The sequence below is a fragment of the Rattus norvegicus genome, chromosome 1 (genome assembly GCF_021556685.1).
Source record: "Rattus norvegicus strain SHRSP/BbbUtx chromosome 1, alternate assembly SHRSP_T2T, whole genome shotgun sequence".
Lineage (NCBI taxonomy): Eukaryota > Metazoa > Chordata > Mammalia > Rodentia > Muridae > Rattus > Rattus norvegicus.
The window spans coordinates 268,690,767-268,711,345 of NC_141534.1; the positions used below are offsets into that span (position 1 = coordinate 268,690,767).

A 20,579-nucleotide genomic window follows, 5' to 3' on the forward strand; every position below is an offset into this window, starting at 1 on the left:
ATCGGAATGCATATCAGTTATGCTGGGAGACAATGAAAACATCAAAAAGCGCATACAGACCATAAAAAATTCAAGTCCTCTGAAGCAATGTGGGACACGCTTGGTTGTGCTCCTCATTTGCATGCCAGTACCCACAATGCTCTGCAAGCTCCCAGATATTTCTGAGCAGCCCTGGCGTCTGAGCTCTAGGGAACAAAGCGAGAGGATCCAGTGTGCTTGTGGGGAGGCACTTCTGTGTCTGCGCTCGAGCAGTGGGGCCGGCGTGGGCACCGGAACTTCTCCCTCTGTGGTGATTAGCAGCAGACAACCCTTGAGGGCTCAATCACAGGCCGAGGAGCAGCTCCTGGCTTTTTGTTTTGTTGCGCTGTTGTTCTGGCCTTACTCTCATTGCCATTCCCGAGATGGCTGTTCTGTGGCGGCGCACAGAGAGCAGAGGACACCAGCCTTCAGAAGGGCTACCTGGGTTGCTGTGGCTGCTAGCCTGGAACTGAGGACTGTGTGTAAGGTGTTCCTTCTGTGGCATGGCCACACGGGATTCGGTGCTTGGCGACCCTGTGGCCTGTTGCTAGCGGGATGCTGTTTCTCTCATCCTTGTGTCAGGGTTCAGCTTTCCTGCTCACACGGTCGGTCATTTTCCCCTCCGGAATTAGTTCTTCACAGAGCCCAGCAGAGCTATAGTCTACATCTAAGGGGACAAAACCCAGAGGAGGTTTGGAGCTCGAACACAGAGCTGCAGTTAGAGTAGAATTCAGCTCTTCCACAGACCCCTAGCACCCGACCTCACCCACTGTGCAGACGGCCCATACCGCACTGCTTGAAGCTACCCTGAATGCCCCAGAGTGGCTGAGAACCGTTCGCTATTCTTGTGGTTTTAACAGTCTCAACCATTCTAGAGCATTAGCAAACACATTAAAAATATATAATAATAATCTTTGCGTCTGCAACCTTGAAGGTTCAGGTCTGGGTTTGTGCTTTGCTTTTCTGGTCTCGCTTTTCCCAGTGCCTGCCGAGGAGTTCATAGGCCAGATTAAATTTGCAGTAAGAAAACAGGGTGAGGCAAGTAACTGACCATATCCGTGGGCTGGTAGCCTACCTCTTGGAACACGGAGCTTCGGGGGAAAGATGAAAAGATCTCCTTTCCCCACACTCAGGAGCAGCTGGTCTACCCTGGAAACTCCAGCCAGCCCGCCCGTCAGCCCATCTGTTTGCTTTGTAGAAAGTGTCCAATCCCTTACCAACATCTTCACCGTGTACTTTTTTGTGTGGCACTTTTTTGAACCCAGGCCCTCGCACCTGCTGACAATCACAACTGAGCCTTATCACACCCCCAACCCCTATTTAAAAGTCTCTGTAGGTTTATTTTTAAAACAAGGTATCATCAAGTTTCGCAGGCCTTCAACTTGCAGTCCCCCTGCCTCAGTGACTCAAGTACTTAGAATTAAAGGACTGCTAAAGGACCAGGCCCAGCTATAGGCCAACACGAGGTTTCTGTGTGTTTCGTTGCAGCCTTCAGCTAGGGTTGTGGGGACAGTGCTACTTCTGGGTCTGCAGTAGCAGTTCCATCGGTCCCAGAAGCACGGGTCTTCCTTAGGGCACCCTGGAGCAAGTGTGCCCCTGCCTAGCATTTGGAGGGCACGCACACTCCTGACTGATCTCACAGGTTGAATCCCTGAATGGTTCTATTTGCTGCCTGGAACTCCAGCACCGGGACGACCCAAGTTCTTAGTCATGACAGCTCATCCTGGTGGGGACAGAGAAGGAGCAGCACCAAGGTCCTTGCTCCAATATCTCCAGGTTTTCTAGCTCAATCCCAAAGTTAACAAATGCAACTTTGCCTGCTCTAGCCTGAAGTGCCCTCCACCCTACCCCCGGAACCCACACCCGACCCCCACCCCGGCTTCCCATCTCCTTCCATCTCCTCCTGGTATGTGTGTTTCTTTCCTGTTCGATACCGAAAGGAATCTAGAGCGAGGGGGTGGTGGATGTGTGGGATTTAAAGGTTCCTCCCCAGGTTTGTTGTGTCTAATTCGAGATGCAAGTGGTTTGGGGATATCAACAACTCCCCACTTGTGGTTCAACAGCCTTTACTGTTGAACTTGGGTGGTGGCGAAAGCCCATTTCCCCAAATAAAGTCTAATACATTTACACACGTAGCCCACATGTGTTGCTCCATTTCAGCCTGTCTTGCCACACCTGAGAAACCACGGAGGGAGTGTCTTGGGGGGCAGGGGGACAGGCAGGTAAACCCAAACTTCAAATGTAAAACTCAGCAGAAGAAAAAACGCCAGCCACATCAGGTGGTGGAGATGCCCGGGTGAGAGCTTGGTTTGGAATTGTCTTCCCTTATGACCCCCAGGAACAAATAATGGTGCCATTAAACCAAGGGATGGGAGTGAGAACTGGGAAATTAGAAAAATAAGGAGGAAAAAATAAAGAAGGAAAGAGGTCGCTTTTTAAAACGACCCTCTTACCTCTAAAATAGAACTGGATTCCTTAGCTGGCACGGCACCCTGAAGAAGGGGGAGGGGGGCTTACTTGTTGCCATGGTTACACTAGTGTATTAGCTTCTCTTCCCACTGCTGAGACAGAACACCTGGCACCATCCCCCACCAAAAAATAAATAGATAGATAGATAGATAGATAGATAGATAGATAGATAGATAGATAGACAGATAGATAAATAAATAACTTAAAGAAGGGAAGGTTTAGTGTGACTCCCAGTGACGGGCAGTCTGTCAGGACAGGGAAGTCAGAGCAGAGGGGGCCTGAGGCTACACACACAGTCAGGAAGCAGAGAGCAACAGGCACTGATGCTCAGCTGTTTCTCACCTTGTGTTCAGTCCAGGAAGGGGCTCTCCCCGTTAGGGTAGGCCTTCTGTTTAGAAGCACCGAAGCACCTTCACCGGCACAACACAGTTGTGTTCCCACGGAGATTCTAAACTTCCAAATCCCCAGTGATGATTCTGCATCACTAACAGGTTGTAACAATGTCACCACTGGTAGTTTATCAAGGGCAACACAGTTAAGGGCCTTTCCGCACCAATGTCTTTCTTCATAGTTACTCTGTAAAGTTAATATGCTACTCTCCTGTCAAAAAAAGGGACAATTCTGCACGAGCTGGCGCAAAGCCAGACAGGTGGTGAGGGATGAACAGTGTGGGGCACTGCCTGTTAGGCTCTTCCTCAGGAATCTCCATGCTGGGCTTGACCTTGGGGTGCACTCAAATCCTAGGGGTCTAGGGCTTGACTCAGCTAAGGAAGCCAAGCCTAATACCACATGGCCAGGGTAGACAGCAGAGAATGTGCTAAGAGAAAGAATCCACTTGAACCTCTATTTCACAAAGGTGGGAAAGACACAGACATTGTCAGAAACCCAGAGTTGAGGCTGATGACTTCTTAAGTTGATGCTTAGATGTGGCCATTGCTGAATTAGATGAGGGAGGCAGGAGGCCATGCCTGTGGACACCCAGCACCTAGGCCTGAGCCCAGGACCCTGTGAGCTCAGCTTTCCTGCTTCCCAGCTGGACCCAAGAAGTGGGTCGGGGAGGCAGAAAGGTACAGCCGTGGTTGGTGGTTCAGGGTTTTAGAGATTCTTGGAAGGATGTGTGCAAATGATAAAGAGAGAGTGTCTTAGTTAGAGTTTTACTGCTGTGAACAGACACCATGACCAAGGCAACTCTTATAAGAACAGCATTTAATTGGCGCTGGCTTTTAGGTTCAGAGGTTCAGTTCATTATCATCAAGGCGGGAACATGGCAGCATCCAGGAAGGCTTGGTGCAGGAGGAGCTGAGAGTTCTACATCTTCAACTGAAGGCTGCTAGCAGAGCACTGGCTTCCAGGCAGCTAGGATGAGGGTCTTAAAGCCCACATCCACAGTGACACACCTACTGCAACAGGGCCACACCTACTCCAACAAGGCCACACCTACTTCAACAAGGCCACACCTCCAAATCGTGCCACTCCCTGGGCCGAGCATTTTCAAACCACCACAGGAAGTGTATATTGCATCTGTTGAGACTTGCTGCAAGAGGAGGACCTGTAGACAAAGCTTCGATTGTAGAGCATGTAGCACAGGGTCTACAGGTTAAGGATCTCATAGCAGCAGGACAGTTCTGAGCTCACTCTGCATGACCATTCCCTGTCTTTCTGCTCTTTGATCTTAAGGGCAAGAATGAGCCCTAGGATTGCTATATGGAGACAGAACAGCTGCTGGAACCCATGCTTCACACCTACATTCTTTCTTTTTCTTTTTTAAGATTCATTTATTTATTTTATGTGAGCACACTGTCGCTGTCTTCAGACATACCGGAAAAGGGCATCAGAAACCATCACAGATGGTTGCAAGCCACCACGTGGTTGTTGGGAATTGAACTGGGGACCTCTGGAAGAGCAGTCAGTGCTCTTAACCCCTGAGCCATCTCTCCAGCCCCACATTAAGCGGAAGCTGCAGTACAGGGAGAAGGGAGCATCTTACCAGAAGGCTCATTTGACTTCTACATATCTCACCATCCATTTCTAGTTAGAAAGGAGACTGGGAAAGAGATCCAATTTCCCAGGCATGGTCTCAGTTTTCAAAGAATCTTGCTTCTGTTAGTGAAGAGAAAGAAGAGGGTGGCTAACACGGCACCGAGCTCCCAGGTCTTCCATACAGAACACAAGAGGCAACGGAGTTCGCCGTGGCAACACCTGCCTGGCTTCACTCCCACCCCAAGAGACGCTCAGCTCTGGGACAGTCTTTCTTGTGACCTGACGATGTCACATGTACGATGATTCTGTGGCGTGCAGAAGCATCTAGGGCACCTAATTAGCTCTTTATTCTGATCCTGCTGTCAAGGGCTTGGCTAATTGCACTGGCTTCTCCTTCCTGATTCTCAGCTGTTTAAAGTGCCTCTCAGACACTCAGCCTCTGGTTGGTAATGAAGCCTCTGGTGCAAGAGGGATCCTGACAGGTTTGTGGTCAGGGCCCCTTGGCAGCGGCTGTCAGAGTTGCTGGGTCAGTCAGGCAGGTAGGGGAGTGGATGGGTTGGGGAAACCTCAGCCATTACTCAACAGAAAATTATCGCCTCTCCAATGACTCAGGCTCTTACAGACTTAATGACTTCGACAAGGCAAAGTACAACACAGCAAATACAAAGTAACAAAATACAAAGTAACAAAATACAAAGTAACAAAATGCAAAGTAACAAAATACAAAGTAACAAAATGCAAAGTAACAAAATGCAAAGTAACAAAATACGAATGACTTCTTGCTTTAAAAAAAAAAAAAAAAGTGGACAAAAATCCAAACTACCGTGTAAGTCAGGGGCAGATTTCCACTCCAGTGTTTGCTCAGCTTTCTTTGCCTTTTCCTGCCAAAGCCAAAGCCAAAAGATGCTATCAGCTCTCCCAACACGTAGCCCAGTAGCTAGCCAGGTGCTCTCAGATAAAGGGAGCTCTGTCACAGGGCTTAATGGGGGACCCCACATGCTTCAGGTCTCTGTACCTTGGGCTTGGAAAGTCAGGTCTCAGAAGTGGAGAGGCAGGATTGCAAAGTGAACTGCCATAGCAGGATGGGGAATGGTGCTCATTGAGATTGTGAAGTGGACCCCTCCAGGGAGGGGGCTCCTCCCACTCATTTCTTGAAGAATCATTGAAGGTGTAGGGTCACCTCTTGGTGCAACCACCAGGTGCTTCTGAGCGTGACGAGGACCAGCCTTAAAAGGGAGGGTGGGGTAGAGCGCTTACCTAGGAAGCGCAAGGCCCTGGGTTCGGTCCCCAGCTCCGGAAAAAAGAAAAAAAAAAGGGAGGGTGGCCACTGAGAACCCCCAATCTCAGCAACAGGGCACTCTGCTCTGCAGATCTACCCATCTGTACTCAGTCATAGCGGCTGCGTTCACAAACACCTTCCCCTCCGTTCCCTGGAAAGGCAATGCTAAAACACAGAACTATGTCTCTCCTGACTCTGTTCCTCACTTTGACCAAACAGGAGCAGTACTCTGCAGTGTTTGTTTCATGGTTACAGAGCAAACGTCGCCTCATTTCTTTCTGAAACCGTGTAAGGGCTGGCTTCTCCCTCCTCTTTCTCCTCTCCTCTCCTGCTTCCTTGCTACATGGCTTCTTTCCTTCTTTCTTTTCCCTACCCCTTTTTTATAAAACAGGGTCTAATGTAGCACTAGGTAGCCAAGGAGGATCTTGGCCTTCTGATCCCACTGCCCGCTGTTGTTGTGCCACCATGCTTGGTCCATGCAGCAGGAATGAGACCCAGGGTGCACTCTCAATCCTTCCTTCAGCATTAACCCCTACCAAGCAGGAAGAAAAGAGAGGGAGAAAGGAAGCCAAGCACCTTCCTCATGCAAACATAACCCATGGCAGGTCCGTTTCACCTCTACTGATGCCCCTTTGATAAAACTTCGCTGACTACAGCTTCATGTGGAAGAGGCTGGGACATCATCTCTGATGGGTCACATGTCGGGGACCGATGCTTCTAGATAATCAGTGTTAGTATTTCCAGTCACCAAGAAGACAATCTCTGAACCACTGGTAATTACGTAGAAATCCTGAACGCATAGTAAGTAACTCTTAAGCCATCTCAATGATCTTCATGTTTGAGTGCTACTATGCATATCTAACAAAACCAGTTTAACAGGTAAAAACCACTTTTATTCAGAAAATTTATGAATAACTACAGTCTACAATGACTAAATAAATTCGAAACATACAAGTTGTCTTAGTCAGGGCTTCTATTGCTGTCATGAAACACCATGATTAAAAAGCAAGTTGGGGAAGAAAGGGTTTCTTTGGCTCAGACCTCCCATTGTTGACATCAGGACAGGAACTCAGTACAAGAACCTGGAGGCAGGAACTGATGCAGAGGCCATGGAGGAGTGCAGCTTATTGGCTTGCTCCCATGGCTTGCTCAGCCCGCTTTCTTATAGAACCCAGGACCACCAGCCCAGGGGTGGTATCACTCACCATGGGCTGGGCCCTCCCTCACCAATCACTGATAAAGAAAATGGGTTACAGCCTGATCTTATGGAGTCATTGTCTTTACTGAGGCTCCCTCCTCTCAGATAACTCTAGTTTGTGTCAAGTTGACAGACAAAACTAGCCAGCACACAAGCGAATCTCACTGGGCAATATTCAAGTAAAATGATTCTCATAGCCTCTAGCCAATAGATACAAAGAATCACACCACGATTACTAATCTGTGGCTGACTCTGCTTCCAAAAATTAGTATTTCTGAGAATACCAATAACAGGATTTGAAAAACGCATGCATGTGTATGAACTAAATATTATTTTCTTTCCAACTGTGACTATCAATTAGCAGCAGTTGGGGTTGCAAAGACTCGGAGAACAGGATGATAACCACTAGCACCCCAACTGATGATCCGGCCAGGACCAGGTCTCACATGTGTCTCCTAGTCTGCTTCCAGCTCTGTCTCCCTCACCCTGTCCACCCTGCTACCTCTTGCACCTTCTTTGGCCCTACTGCATATGAGTCAGTGAAACACCCACGCTGGTGGCTGCTCTTACTGGCTTTTCTGCTGCCATTACAATAAACACCGTGACCAAAGCAACCTGAGAAGGAACGGTTTTATTTTAGCATTCAGGGAATAGTGTGTCATTGAGAAAGTCACGCAGGAACTCAAACAAGAACCAGGGAGGAGGGCAGCTTGCTGGCTTACAGTCAACTAACTTTCTTACACAGCTCAGGTCCACCTGCCCAAGGAAGGTGTTACTCACAATGGGCCAGGCTCTCTCTCATCAACCATCCACCAAGACAATCCTTCAGAGAATACAACTAGTCCTGCAGAGACTTGTGTGTGTGTGTGTGTGTGTGTGTGTGTGTGTGTGAGAGAGAGAGAGAGAGAGAGAGAGAGAGAGAGAGAGAGAGAGAGAGAAAGATCCCCTTCTCCTTTGAGACAGGAGGGCGGGGGGGGGGGGACTTTCATGAGAGATGCTGGGAGGAAAGGAAAAGCTGATATTGGGTTGTAAAGTGAATTAAAAAGAAAAGACTATCCCTCAAAGCTAAAGTCCCACCATGTAACCCAAGCTGCCCTATAACTCAATGTGCAACACAGGCTGGCCTCAAACTCTCAGAAATCTCTTAACTCAGCTTCCCAAGTGCTGGAATTATAGGGATAAAGCTCTAAGTTCCAGACTCAAATTCTTTTTTTCTGTGTTATATATCTGTTTTAATTCTGTTAATTCTTTAAAAAAAAAAACAAACAGAAGAAGCTTATATAGTAAGAGCAGTCAACGTGAAGTCAACACTCTTACCAGATTTTTTAAGTGTGTAATATAGTTATTTACTTTTTGGTGACTGAACCCTCGCACACACTAGGCAAATGCTCTACCACTGAGCCTCTCCAAGCTGTTCGCCTCTCACAGCAGAACCTTTGCCCCCATTTTCCCACTCCCCCTCTCCCAGATCTGAAAACCACAGTGCCACCCTTTGCTTCTGTGAGCGTGGATACTCCTGTAGGTTCTTCAGAGAACATATGTCTTTTGTAAGCTTGTCAGTTTGCTCCTCCAAAAGGGGACTCTGCAAACACGAATTCTCTGTAGCCTAAGATCCCTTGGTGGCTGCAGATGGTTGGGACAGTTCAAGGTATCGCCATCTCCAGGACCTAGCAGAATAGATTTCCACCATTTTGCTGTCACAGAAAATCCTTGGGGCAAGTCAAGATGAAGTCATAGGGCCTTGTCTCTGGTAGGATAAAGGAATCTGTTATTATTTTCAAGGTTCCCAGAATCCTACGCTCAAACAAATATCTGGCTAGCTCTGGGCCAGTTTCTTTGCCTTTCCTTAATCCTCCCATGATTCTGAAACTCACTCTCCAAGCTCTTAAGCCCCACGGTTGCCTGGCTTACTCCCCCCCTCCCACAATGCCCCACGCACATACTTTTAAATGTTCACTTGCTACATTAGCTGGAAGGCAGGAGGCACCGAATGTGTGCTCATACCCCAAGCAATGGCTGCGCTCCAAGAAGGAAATGATTTCCCATCGGTCAGCTGGCCGGGGAAGCTGGACCTTCTGCACTCAGCTCATGAGCCCAGGAGAGTGTTGGTACGGGAGGGTGTCTGTGTTTCCAAGTCAGCGCCCAAGGCTCAGCGGTAGGCAGAGGAGCCATTGATTTTTTTCCTGCAATAATAACTCAGATGTGTTTGCTCAGTACCTTTCAGAGGCAGAGCTTTGTCTGATTATGTTTTTTGTTTTGGTTTTGGTTCTTCTATTTGTTCTGAGAGGGAAAAGCTACACAAACGAAAGCAAAGCCTTCAGTGTTTCTGTTCAGTGGCTCCTGGGGTCGAGTCGTTCCGTCCTTCAGTCAGATACATTGATTTTCTTTTTTCAGCCCATATTTAATGAGTGCCTACTGTGTGTTGCTGTGGGCAGTGGGGTCTGTGGGAGAAGTGTAAGGCTTGGGGATGTGTGAGAGGGCAGCCCGGTTTCTGAAGTCCACAGTCCTCCCCAAAGGGTCTCCGAGTCCTCACCTCAGTCCTACGTTAGCAAACCAATCCTGGACCACAGAAAGGAATGTTCCGCCAACCATGATTGCCCTCTGGCCTGGTGCCTCAGTTTCTCTTCACTTCTGCTCGATTCCCCGGGAGCTAGTCTTCTTGTTTAGAGTGATGGCCTGGCAACCCGGTGCTGAAAGCTTTGTGCTTGCTGGCCCAGTCTATCTGCTCACAGCCATAGCAGGTAAAAACTGTAACACCTAATGCTTGTCTTGGGGAGGTAGGGGAAGCAGCTATTCCCCTCTGAGAGGGCACAGACCAACTGAAGAAAGTATCCTTTCCCAGCCCAGTGTGGTGAAACAAGGATTTTTATCCCAGTTACTCCTGGGAGCGTGGCGATTCGAATGCAGCTGCACCCTTACAAAGTGATGAAAGATGGATCGCAAAAGCCACAAGGCCGAGGTCTGAACCCCAGTTTTCCTCCTCTTACATACTCTAGCACCCACCCTGCAAAGGTCACATGTCATTGAGGCAGACTTACATACATGTATTTGGGGTCGGGCAAGTGGAATCTCAGATGACCCCTCTTACAAGGGGAAGGACAGTCTCACACGGACAATCATGGACCCTCTAATTTTAAGACAGCAATCAATACTCGTCTTATCTAGACACCGGAGCTCTGGTATAGTCACACATGACAGATAAGAACGTGGAGAACCTAGAGATCATTTATCTAGGCTTTGAAGCAAGGTAGTTAGTACTCCAACCCAACACCATGGTTTCAGCAATAGGATTAACCCTGACCTTAAACAGGGTCTCAGCTCCAGTCCCCCATCCTGGTCATTCAAAATAAAATATCCTTTCATCACAGTGCATTTATATGAAAAAGACAGGCTTAAGAAAGACAGAATCCCTAAATCACAATTAAAAGATTACATCTTAAAATATATCCCTGTCTCGGCAGTACCCATAACACCTAGAACTATAAAAGATCCATAACTTGGGCCTTGCTCCTAAAACACTGACCCAGAATCTCCAGGGTTTGACTCAGGGAAGTGTTTCAATTCTATGTCCAGTGGGGCAGAGATTCACTTCAAGTTCATGTTGAACATGTTTCATCAGAATTAAATTCTCCGATGCTGCACCAGACATTCGGGAACATAACAGAATCTTTTTATTTTATTTTATTTTATTTTATTTTATTTTTTTTATTAACTTGAGTATTTCTTATATACATTTCAAGTGTTATTCCCTTTCCCGGTTTCCGGGCAAACATCCCCCTCCCCCCTCCCCTTCCTTATGGGTATTCCCCTCCCAACCCTCCCCCCATTGCCGCCCTCCCCCCATAGTCTAGTTCACTGGGGGTTCAGTCTTAGCAGGACCCAGGGCTTCCCCTTCCACTGGTGCTCTTACTAGGATATTCATTGCTACCTATGAGGTCAGAGTCCAGGGTCAGTCCATGTATAGTCTTTAGGTAGTGGCTTAGTCCCTGGAAGCTCTGGTTGCTTGACATTGTTGTACTTTTGGGGTCTCGAGCCCCTTCAAGCTCTTCCAGTTCTTTCTCTGATTCCTTCAACGGGGGACCTATTCTCAGTTCAGTGGTTTGCTGCTGGCATTCGCCTCTGTATTTGCTGTATTCTGGCTGTGTCTCTCAGGAGCGATCTACATCCGGCTCCTGTCGGTCTGCACTTCTTTGCTTCATCCATCTTGTCCAATTGGGTGGCTGTATATGTATGGGCCACCTGTGGGGCAGGCTCTGAATGGGTGTTCCTTCAGTCTCTGTTTTAATCTTTGCCTCTCCCTTCCCAGCCAAGGGTATTCTTTTTCCTCATTTAAAGAAGGAGTGAAGCATTCACATTTTGATCATCCGTCTTGAGTTTCGTTTGTTCTAGGGATCTAGGGTAATTCAAGCATTTGGGCTAATAGCCACTTATCAATGAGTGCATACCATGTATGTCTTTCTGTGATTGGGTTAGCTCACTCAGGATGATATTTTCCAGTTCCAACCATTTGCCTACGAATTTCATAAACTCGTTGTTTTTGATAGCTGAGTAATATTCCATTGTGTAGATGTACCACATTTTCTGTATCCATTCCTCTGTTGAAGGGCATCTGGGTTCTTTCCATTTTCTGGCTATTATAAATAAGGCTGCGATGAACATAGTGGAGCACGTGTCTCTTTTATATATAACAGAATCTTTAACCTTCCCTCAGGGATCTGTGCAGACTCCCATGAAGCAAAGCTTTAAGCAACTGTCTCTCACCTGCCCCCGGTCCTGGACTTGGGCACCACTAGAGTCTGGACATATCACCAAGTATTGTATTAATAAAAGGCTGAAGAATTAAAGCATTTCCATTTATCAGAAATGATTTAGAGACTGGGTTTGAGGGAAGTCAAGGAACACGTCTCTAGGATGCTTCCCTCTTTTAACTGTGTGGAAAGTACTCTAAGACTAACTTTGTCAACGGTAACCATGCCAACAAACCCACTATCCTGGACGCAGTCCTACTTCTGGCCCTCTAAGAATAGTTCATGCTATATTATGAGAGACTCTGGTACAATCACTCTTTGTTTAAATACCATCTTTCATCCCTAAGTCTCAAGGCTCAATTAGAGAGAGAACTGTCAAGAGAATTACCCAACCTGGAAGTCCTTCTCCCAGTGGGTGGATAACAGAAGCAGAGGCCCGGCAGACACCAGAGCCACTGTCTGACTATTGAAGATGTCATCAACGTTGAGGAGTTGACCTAGACGACATCACTGTAGGCTGCCTATTTCCATGACTTGATTTAGGAAAAAGAAAAGGAATAGGTATTTTTGGTTCTCTTCCTGGTATCCTGAGAACTTTGCATCTCATCAAGAGATTCTTGATACCTGCAGATCCCAGACATGTTTGAGTAGTGTCCCCAAATTACTCTGCAATAGATCTGGTTCCACGTTCATCAGAGAACCCCAAATGTGAGGCACGCATGAAGGTTGGGCACAGGGGAAGGCAGAGGCCACCTGTATATACCCTTCTGTATGGCGGGTGACTTCTTTCCCTCTTATTTTCAAGAAAAAAAATTGTCATTTTATTTTCTTTTTAAGAAGAATATATTCTTATTATAGGAATTTAACCAAAATAGAAGTGCAAGAAGTGAAGAAACTTTTATCATCCAACCAGAGGCACTATTAACAATTGGGTGTGTGTTCTTCCAGTTTTGGTTTGTCTTGCTTTGCTTTTCCTATGAAGTATAGAAAACAGAATTAATATGACTCGGTACAGGGCTTGGGATGTGGCTCAACTGTAAGAGAAATTATCTAACACACAAGAAGCCCTGGATTCCATCCCCAGGACCACATAAACCAGGTGTGGTGGCCCAGACCAACCTTCCCAGCACAGGAAGTGAGGACTAGAGGTTTGGAAATTCAAGGTGACACCACCCATCTGCAAAGCGAGTTTGAGACCAGCCAGGAAGACTCTGGATCCAGCACAAAGGCTGCTAATAAATGTGACTGAAGAAAATGATAGGCAATGTGGTGTTCGTGGGGGCTATCGGAGCTCATGGAACCCACCCTTAGATACACTGTGGTACACAACACTGCTTCCTGTGTCACCTGTCTGAGCTTGTCCTCTGGCCATGCCTGGATGTACCAGTGGTTGTGGCCCCAAGCAGTCTTTTACCAACAGGGACACAAGTTGGTAGATAATATCTCAGATCCCATGCATTTCAGAGTGTCCTGACAATCTTCAAAAGGTTGTGTTACCTTGAGTATTGCCTCATTAGCATATTCAGCATTCCTCATTAGCATATTCAGCATTACCTCATTAGTGTATTCGTCATTTTGCTTTTCATTCACCCTCCTCATGTTCTCCAGTCTCTCACCTATTTCCTTGGATCACCTCCCTGAGAAACTGTCTGCACCAAATCCTCCTTTCAGTCTCCTTCCAGAGGACCCCAGCCAAATCATTCCCTCTGGTGGGTCTTAAGAGACCCAGGGTTCGCATTGATGGGCAAGGAACTTCCACCCAGATGTTTCTCTGGACTCCTTTACCAGCCCTTGATTTGACTCTTGGAATCTGAACCCTGAACCAAACACTTAGGATGAGGGAAAAGAAGCCGTGGCCCGACCCGCTGGGTCAGCTCTGCGGAATCCTTAAGCAGCTGCATTTGAGTTTGTTCTTTTGTTGTTCTCTCCTCTGTTGTTTGCTTTGCTGGTTTTCTTCTGTGCTCCTGGACAGCGGCCAGTGCTTCAGGAATTTTTTTTTTCTTTTGTCTCTACAAATGGAGAGAGAGCAGGGACTGAACACCACAGCAGAGAAAAGAACCTGGGAGGTCAGGCAAGCGAGAAACACTGCTTTGGAATATTGCAGCCCTGGGTCTTCTTAACAACCAGAGCTTGGTACTTTCAAAAAAATGAAAAGGGACAGACTGCGGTGGGAACAGGTTTTTGTCATTATGAGACCCTGTGAGCCGAGAGGGCCGTGTACATTTGTGTTACAAAACAGAGCTGTGTTGGGGGGAGTGTCCTGGTGGCCTAGAAAGCACACATCTCAGGGGAATTCCAGGAATGAAGCTTTCTCCTGGCTCCACGATGAGGTGGTGGCTGCACACACAAAAAAGGGCTGAGAATAATTTCCTGAAAGCGAAAGATAGGGGACAGCACTTATTGCCTGAGCATACCCAGAAAGCAGGGGCTTGGCCAGGTCACAGGGACTTGAACACCCCCACTTTGTGGAAAGAACCCCAGCCAACCCAGTTCTGCTGTCCACCACCTCCCCTGCAACACATCCCCAGTGCTCTTTTCAGAATTGCATACTGGTCTCTACCTTCTGATCTAAAACCACAAGAAGCTCCTGGCCTTCTTGGCTCTGGTTTCAGCAGAGAGTTGCCTCGTGGGTTGATCAGGGACTCAGAAGAACAGAATATTCATCAAGGTGGTATTTTGAAATAGCCAGGAATACTTATACATTACTATTGCTGCTTAAATAAATAAAAGTAGATCAATTTTAGTAGCGATGAGCTCAGTGGCCTTGGTTTTAAATTCTTCAAGCCCCTCCCCGCCCCAAGCCTTGTCTGCCTTGCAAGATGAGAGTCTGCAGATACCCACAGGTTCCAGGGAGGGAGCAAATGAAACACGCCACCTGAGAGCACTTTGCTCATAGCCAGCAGCTAGCCCCTTCTGTACGTAAGACTCCTTGGCTCTGTGTGAGAACAGAAGGCGCAAAGCTAGGCCAACTGCACATGTGGAATGTCCCCCATGGGCTCATGTGTTTAACACGGCATCTCCAGCAGGTGGTGCTGTTATGGAAGTTCATGGAACTTTCAGGAGAGAGAGCCTTGCTGGAGGAAGTGAGTCTCTAGGAGGTGGGGTTTGATAATTTACAGCTCAGTCTATTTCCTGTCTACTTTCTGGCCCATCAAGATGTGAGTGAAGGACTCTAGCTGTACACTCCTAACACTGTGGAGCCCCTGCCTCTGTATCCTCCACCGGGGACTGTATCCCTTTGAACTGTAAGCCAGAATAAATCCCACTCCCCACCCCCCAACTTAAGTCACTTTTTGTTGGGTATTTTGGATGCACAACAAGAGAGGCATCTGGTTTGGAGGGTAAACTTAGGGTCCAGAGTCACCTGCACCTGGTGTACGGGCTCTCAAGTCTCCTGATCAACTTTCGGGTGACCTTGAAGGAAGGGTTGTTTCCTCCGCCTCTAGCGCAGGGCTCCCACCACAGGGGAAACATGCTTACCCTGGGTCCCCCAGGGTGGGTTGTGAAGGTTAATGAGTTGGAATTTGTGAAGTGCTTTGAGATCGGGGATGAAAGGCGACTATGAAGTCAAAAGCATTTGGCTGATTATTAAATTGCCTTGCCTGAGGTCAGACGGCGCGCAGGACGAGGGGAGCCAGAAGGCGAAGACACTTTTTCTTCATTCCCCTGCCAGAATAACTAAGACAGTAACCTGTGCTTGTTACAATAGGCTGTCCCTGGGTGGGCGATGTCCGCAGGTCTCACATCCTGTCTCCTTTATAACTCTGGTTAGACCAACTCTGCCCACCAGAATGCCAAACAGTTTTCCCAATCTTGGGGAGACCTCTGGTTCACAGGGCTGTAAGGAGCTCAAGGAAGCTGGGGGGGTGGGGGTGGGGGCACAGACACTCAACGTGACCTTCACAGTGTGCTTAGAAACAAGAGGCAGTCATTATAAGCCAACTAGGTGCCAAGTGAAGGGGGAGCTCAGCTCTGGCTGAATTTGGGGGAGCTGAGTTCCCCCTCCTCTGGGTCTTTCCTGTACCCTGTTTTCTGGCAGAGGGGACATTTGTTTTACACACATCACTTGCATTCTTTTGTTTCCTTTCCCCCCACTTCAGCTGCTGTAAAGATGGCTCATTGCAATTCAGACACCTGCCACTTTGGAATGTCAGTGTGGCTGTTGCCAAGCTGATTAGTTAAGATGAAGAAAAAAAAAATACAGCACCATATAAATAAAAAATTACAGACTGTCACATTGTTTCAAAAGAGCCCACCTTGCCACACTAGATCTCAGCAAAGTGGCCTCCCTTCTGTTCCCAGCTAAAGGGAACACTTATAATGTCTTGTTTTTAGTGATTAAGTGGTTAATGATTTAATGAACTAAAAGGGGAAAAAAAAAACCTCATTTGTTGCTTCCCTTGGACTTGGGGAAAAAAAAAAACCTCAAAGAGCTGATTTTCTGTGTACCTCAGTCCAATATTGCTACCTGCTGGGATACGAACACAGTCTCTAAATAAATTGCTAGTGGCCTTAGGCGGACGGAAGAGCCTTGCTTTGATCCTGCTGGAACGGATGAAGTCAAATGTTCAATCAATCAATCACATTCAGAACTTGCAGCTACTATCGGGTTGACAACAGCCTATTATTTATTTCTAAAATCATATATTTCATTATTGTAAAACACACAGGCTCTCGCGAGGGGAAGAGACTAAATTATTGATAAGCTGTATAGATGACGGAGTTTGTTGTTTCTGACACGCTTGTCACTAACTATTGTCAAGAGGAATTTACTAAGGTGCAGAGTCAAGAAAGTTGGCCAGGAACGTGTGTCACGCTAAAGCAGAGAAGGGAAGAGGAAACTCTAATGGTCTCTCTCTCTCTCTCTCTCTCTCTCTCTCTCTCTCTCTCTCATTGAATTCTTGTAGGCAAAAGGCAGCTGAAGGCAGAACAGGTTTCTATCGTAAAGCCAGACTCTAAAAAGAGCCTCCATTTGATTGCTACGACCCAGGAGATTTGGTTCTCAAAACAGCCATGTGTTTGGGAAATGAATTTTTGCTGGTGTCTGTACATTCCTGGAAATAACAATTGTGGCTCTCTAGAACTCCCTCGTGGAGCTGGGCCAGGCATATTTATTCAATATTGTGCATTGGGGTGAGGGAGTGTGCAACCAGGGCAGCTGAGGAGTTGGGCTCCAAGGAGGCCAGCTATGGGCTCCCCTTGCTTTTGAGGATGGGAAAAGAAGGGAGAAATCTGTTTTACTGTCATGATCCCTGAGCTATAGGACACTGACAATGTCTGTGTGTGTTTACATGTGTGTATGTGTGCCTACATGTGTGTGTCCACCTGTGTGTATGTGTGTGTACACATGTGTGTGCTTGTGTGTACATGTGTGTATGTGGGTGTACATGTGTACTGTGTGCGGGCGGGCCGGTGGGTGTGCATGCTGTGTTCTCTCTTCCACCCTTTGGGTTCTGCTTAGGTTCTAAGGCTTGATGGCCAGTGTCTATATCATCCAGCCACTCACCGGCCATGCAAATGCAGAAACACTTTTGTAATGGCTCTGGAGAAGGAAGAAAGTGTAGGAAACTTTTGATCAACCTGCTCCCCCAAATAGTGAGGTCCCAAACTCAGGGGCTCATACCGTCTATGCAGGAATGCTATGCTGGCCTTAATCTTTAACTCTAAACAATTCCCTTTTGTTTTCTATTTTCTGTTTTCTGCATCACTGAATGATAGAGCCCTACAAGCCAAGGTCCTGAAGCTGTGTGCACATCTCCCCTACTCTCACCTGAACAGCACGGTTTGAACTATGGATTATTCCAGATTGTGATCCAGCTCCCATTTATACCTTGGAGAAAACATTGTTCCAGAGAGATGCTAAAAGAAAGAGCCTCCCCAACTGAGAGGAAGGAGATGTTTTAAACAGCTCAGGTCTTCATTCCCACAGATCAGCCTTATTAGAACAAACACTGGGACACTTGAACAAAACAGATGTGGAACTGAGATTCCTCACACCTGGCCCTGCCCATCTGGTACCCCCAGGACAAGACTACAAAGAACATGAAATCAGCACTCTTTGAGAGGTCTGTGTGAGGTTCAGTTTGAAAGAGTCATCCTCCAACCACAATGTGGTCTCCCAGTTGCAGGGATGGAATGGAGCTGCGTTCCATGTGCGCCCTGGAAGCCAAGATTCTCAAGGTCAAAGTACCCTTTGGGATCCATCTACTCACTTCTTCGGTTCTGACTCCATAGACAAGAAAACAGAGGAATTCTAATCAGATAGCCACTTAGGGGCAGATTCAGGGAGAACCAGATGGCAACCTCCAACCTCTTCCCTGGGGCAAAGCAGGAAGTGTTATCAGAGTTGAAACCAGAAGACAGGTGTCTGGTTGCTCTGCCTCCCAGTGATGCTAACTTCAATCCCAGCATGCATTGGTTTGGTTCTAAGGCAATAAATCCCAACTGTGACTCAATCAGTAAACTCTCTGAAGCACATCTGTGTGCACAGGGCAGACTGTGACCGGGGTTAGAGGCTTAGGATTTGTAGGAAACTTCTGGATCAAGAGCTGGAAGCTCTAACCTGAAGCTTTTTACTAATGTTCCCTTTGTGCACTCGATGTGGCGGCTGCTGGGACACCTAGGGTTCTGCTGTGAGCTCCAGTCAGTAATGGTGTCCTCTGAACCAGATCTCTACTCAGTCGCACACTGAGCTCCGCCCCTGTACTCCCTGGGAGCTTATGACCCAGTCAGTGTCAGAAAATTCTGCTGGGTTGGTTTAGAGTCCCTTATCCTAGTTTTCTCGGCTCCCTTCAGCAAGAGGCTTCTCCTATAAGCTGAGCAAGAACCTTCTGGCTAACTTTCTAGCCATCAATCCTGGTCTACCTTGTCCCTTAAACACCTAAACCTTCCTCTCGGGTGTTCATCCCCAGTCGCTGCTTTTGAAATGGCTCTTGGTTTAAAACTAAGATTCTTAGCCAGGCAGTGGTGGCGCATGCCTTTAGTCCCAGCATCTGGGAAGTAGAAGCAGGCAGATCTCTGAGTTCAAGGCTAGCCTGGTCTACGGAGCAAGTTCCAAGACAGCCAGAGCTACACAGAGAAAACCTGTTTCAGGAAAAAAGGAAATTAAAACAAGACAACAACAAAAAATAAATGAACCAGCAAACAAAACCCTGAGGTACCTACCTACCTAGCTATCTCGATATTTCTAACCACTCCTCTATCCATGGTTCTCTCTAATTACGTAGGCATGCTTCCAGTCAACTGCCAGCCCCAAACCCTTGTATAAAACCGTATTTGATGACACTTTCTTTTAATTTTATTTTAAACGTTTTGCAGTCTGGTTGACTTACATGGGTGTGGACATGGCCCAAACCATTCCTTATCATCTTATGACCCAGTCGAACTAACTCTTCAGCAGGGACAATGGGACCTGGCCTCTTGGCGAGGGTGTGAGATCCCTGTGGTTTTTCTGTCTGTTAAATGTGGGTTTTGGCTCCTTTGCTCTCAACCAACCAAAGCCATGTCCGCAAGAATTTACATCCATTGTGTGAATGAGGAGAGGAGACAACAGGAGCTTACAATGCACATAGGCCTGGGTCACTGGTTATACCTAGGGGTACGGTTTACTGCAGGTGACAGAGCCTACTGTGCCGTGGGATTGTACTGTTAATCACCTGCAGAGGACAACCTACACAAACACCTGTGGGTCTTCAAAAAAGAGTGGGAGAAAGGGATGGGCTGGGACTCATTACTCACTGGCCATCCAGCAACAACTTGTTCGTTGTTGCAAGGAAGATACAGCCCCCTTATGGGTAGCTGCAGAGACAGAAAGCATCCACCCTTCATCTTTCTCATCTTCTGTTTCCGGGTTGCAAGATACACTTAGCCCTAACAGCGCACTGGCCTAACCGCTCATTGGCAAAGTCCGCAAACGCTGCGGCCGTTTCCAGCGTGTGGCTCTTTTCTGTGATAGCTTGTTTGCTGTTCACGTCTGTGAGAGTTGTCTCCTGACAGTGGCCTGAAGGGCCCACAAGGGGTTGGAGGTGGGTGAGCAGGCAGATGGGCTTTGGCCCCTCACCCCATCCCCAGCGAGAGACAACTCTATTAAGTATAACTTTATTAATAGCCTGTCTCCCAGCCCTGACTCCCTGAGGAGCCTTCTGTGATTGGTCAGTTGCACAGTTATAATGGCCACTAATTATACCTGGAAGCCAAGGAGATCAGGCCTGCCTGACAAGGCCCTTGGTGATTTGGATTTGGATAAACATGAAGAGCTAAAACGACTTCACCTTTCCAAAGGGACAAAAGAATTTCTTGAATTTCTTGAAAAAAAAAATGAGCAATTTAGGAAAACAGTTAAAAATGAGGATGAGAAATAACACGGAAATGCTCCCGGCTTTTTCCTGGTTGGGGGAGAGGATTGAAATTAACTCTATGTGGGCCTCTGTGGTGTCAGGTAAAAACCGTCCTCAACTTGTCCCGGAGGGTGCTGGGGATTCTTAGACTTTACAGTGACTCCCCACACGTGGCTCTTTCCTTTATATCCCTAATAAGTACAGTGAACAAAAAGGGGGGGCATATCTTCTTCCTCCCTGTGACCCCTGATCCCAGACTGTGAAACTAGCTGCTGTCTTACAGCTCTTCCCTTAAGCATTTATCACACTAGCTTCTCCACAAGAGTTACAGAAGGAACCTTCTAGAAGGACAGCGCCAAGTAGAATTGATGACTCACACAGATGAGTTGACTCCAGGGCGGTGTGACCCTGTCAGGTCAACTGCCTTGTTCCCGACTCCTCTCTGTATCCCATGATCTGCAACTTGGTGCTGCACTGCACTTCAGACTGACCAATTCCTTCCCCAAGACCTCTTCTTCCCTCTGTCTCGGAAGTCTTCTTCTGTTCTTTCC

General features: G+C 47.3%; 1 long non-coding RNA gene across 1 annotated transcript in view; it reads left to right on the forward strand.

Moving 5' to 3' along the window:
- Positions 1-18,147, forward strand: part of LOC120100063 (uncharacterized) — a 33,510-nt gene extending 15,363 nt beyond the window's left edge. The window contains exon 3 of the long non-coding RNA XR_015655470.1: positions 17,411-18,147. This is a non-coding gene — a long non-coding RNA (uncharacterized LOC120100063). The remainder of the gene's footprint in view (positions 1-17,410) is intronic.
- Positions 18,148-20,579: the final 2,432 nt, after the last annotated feature.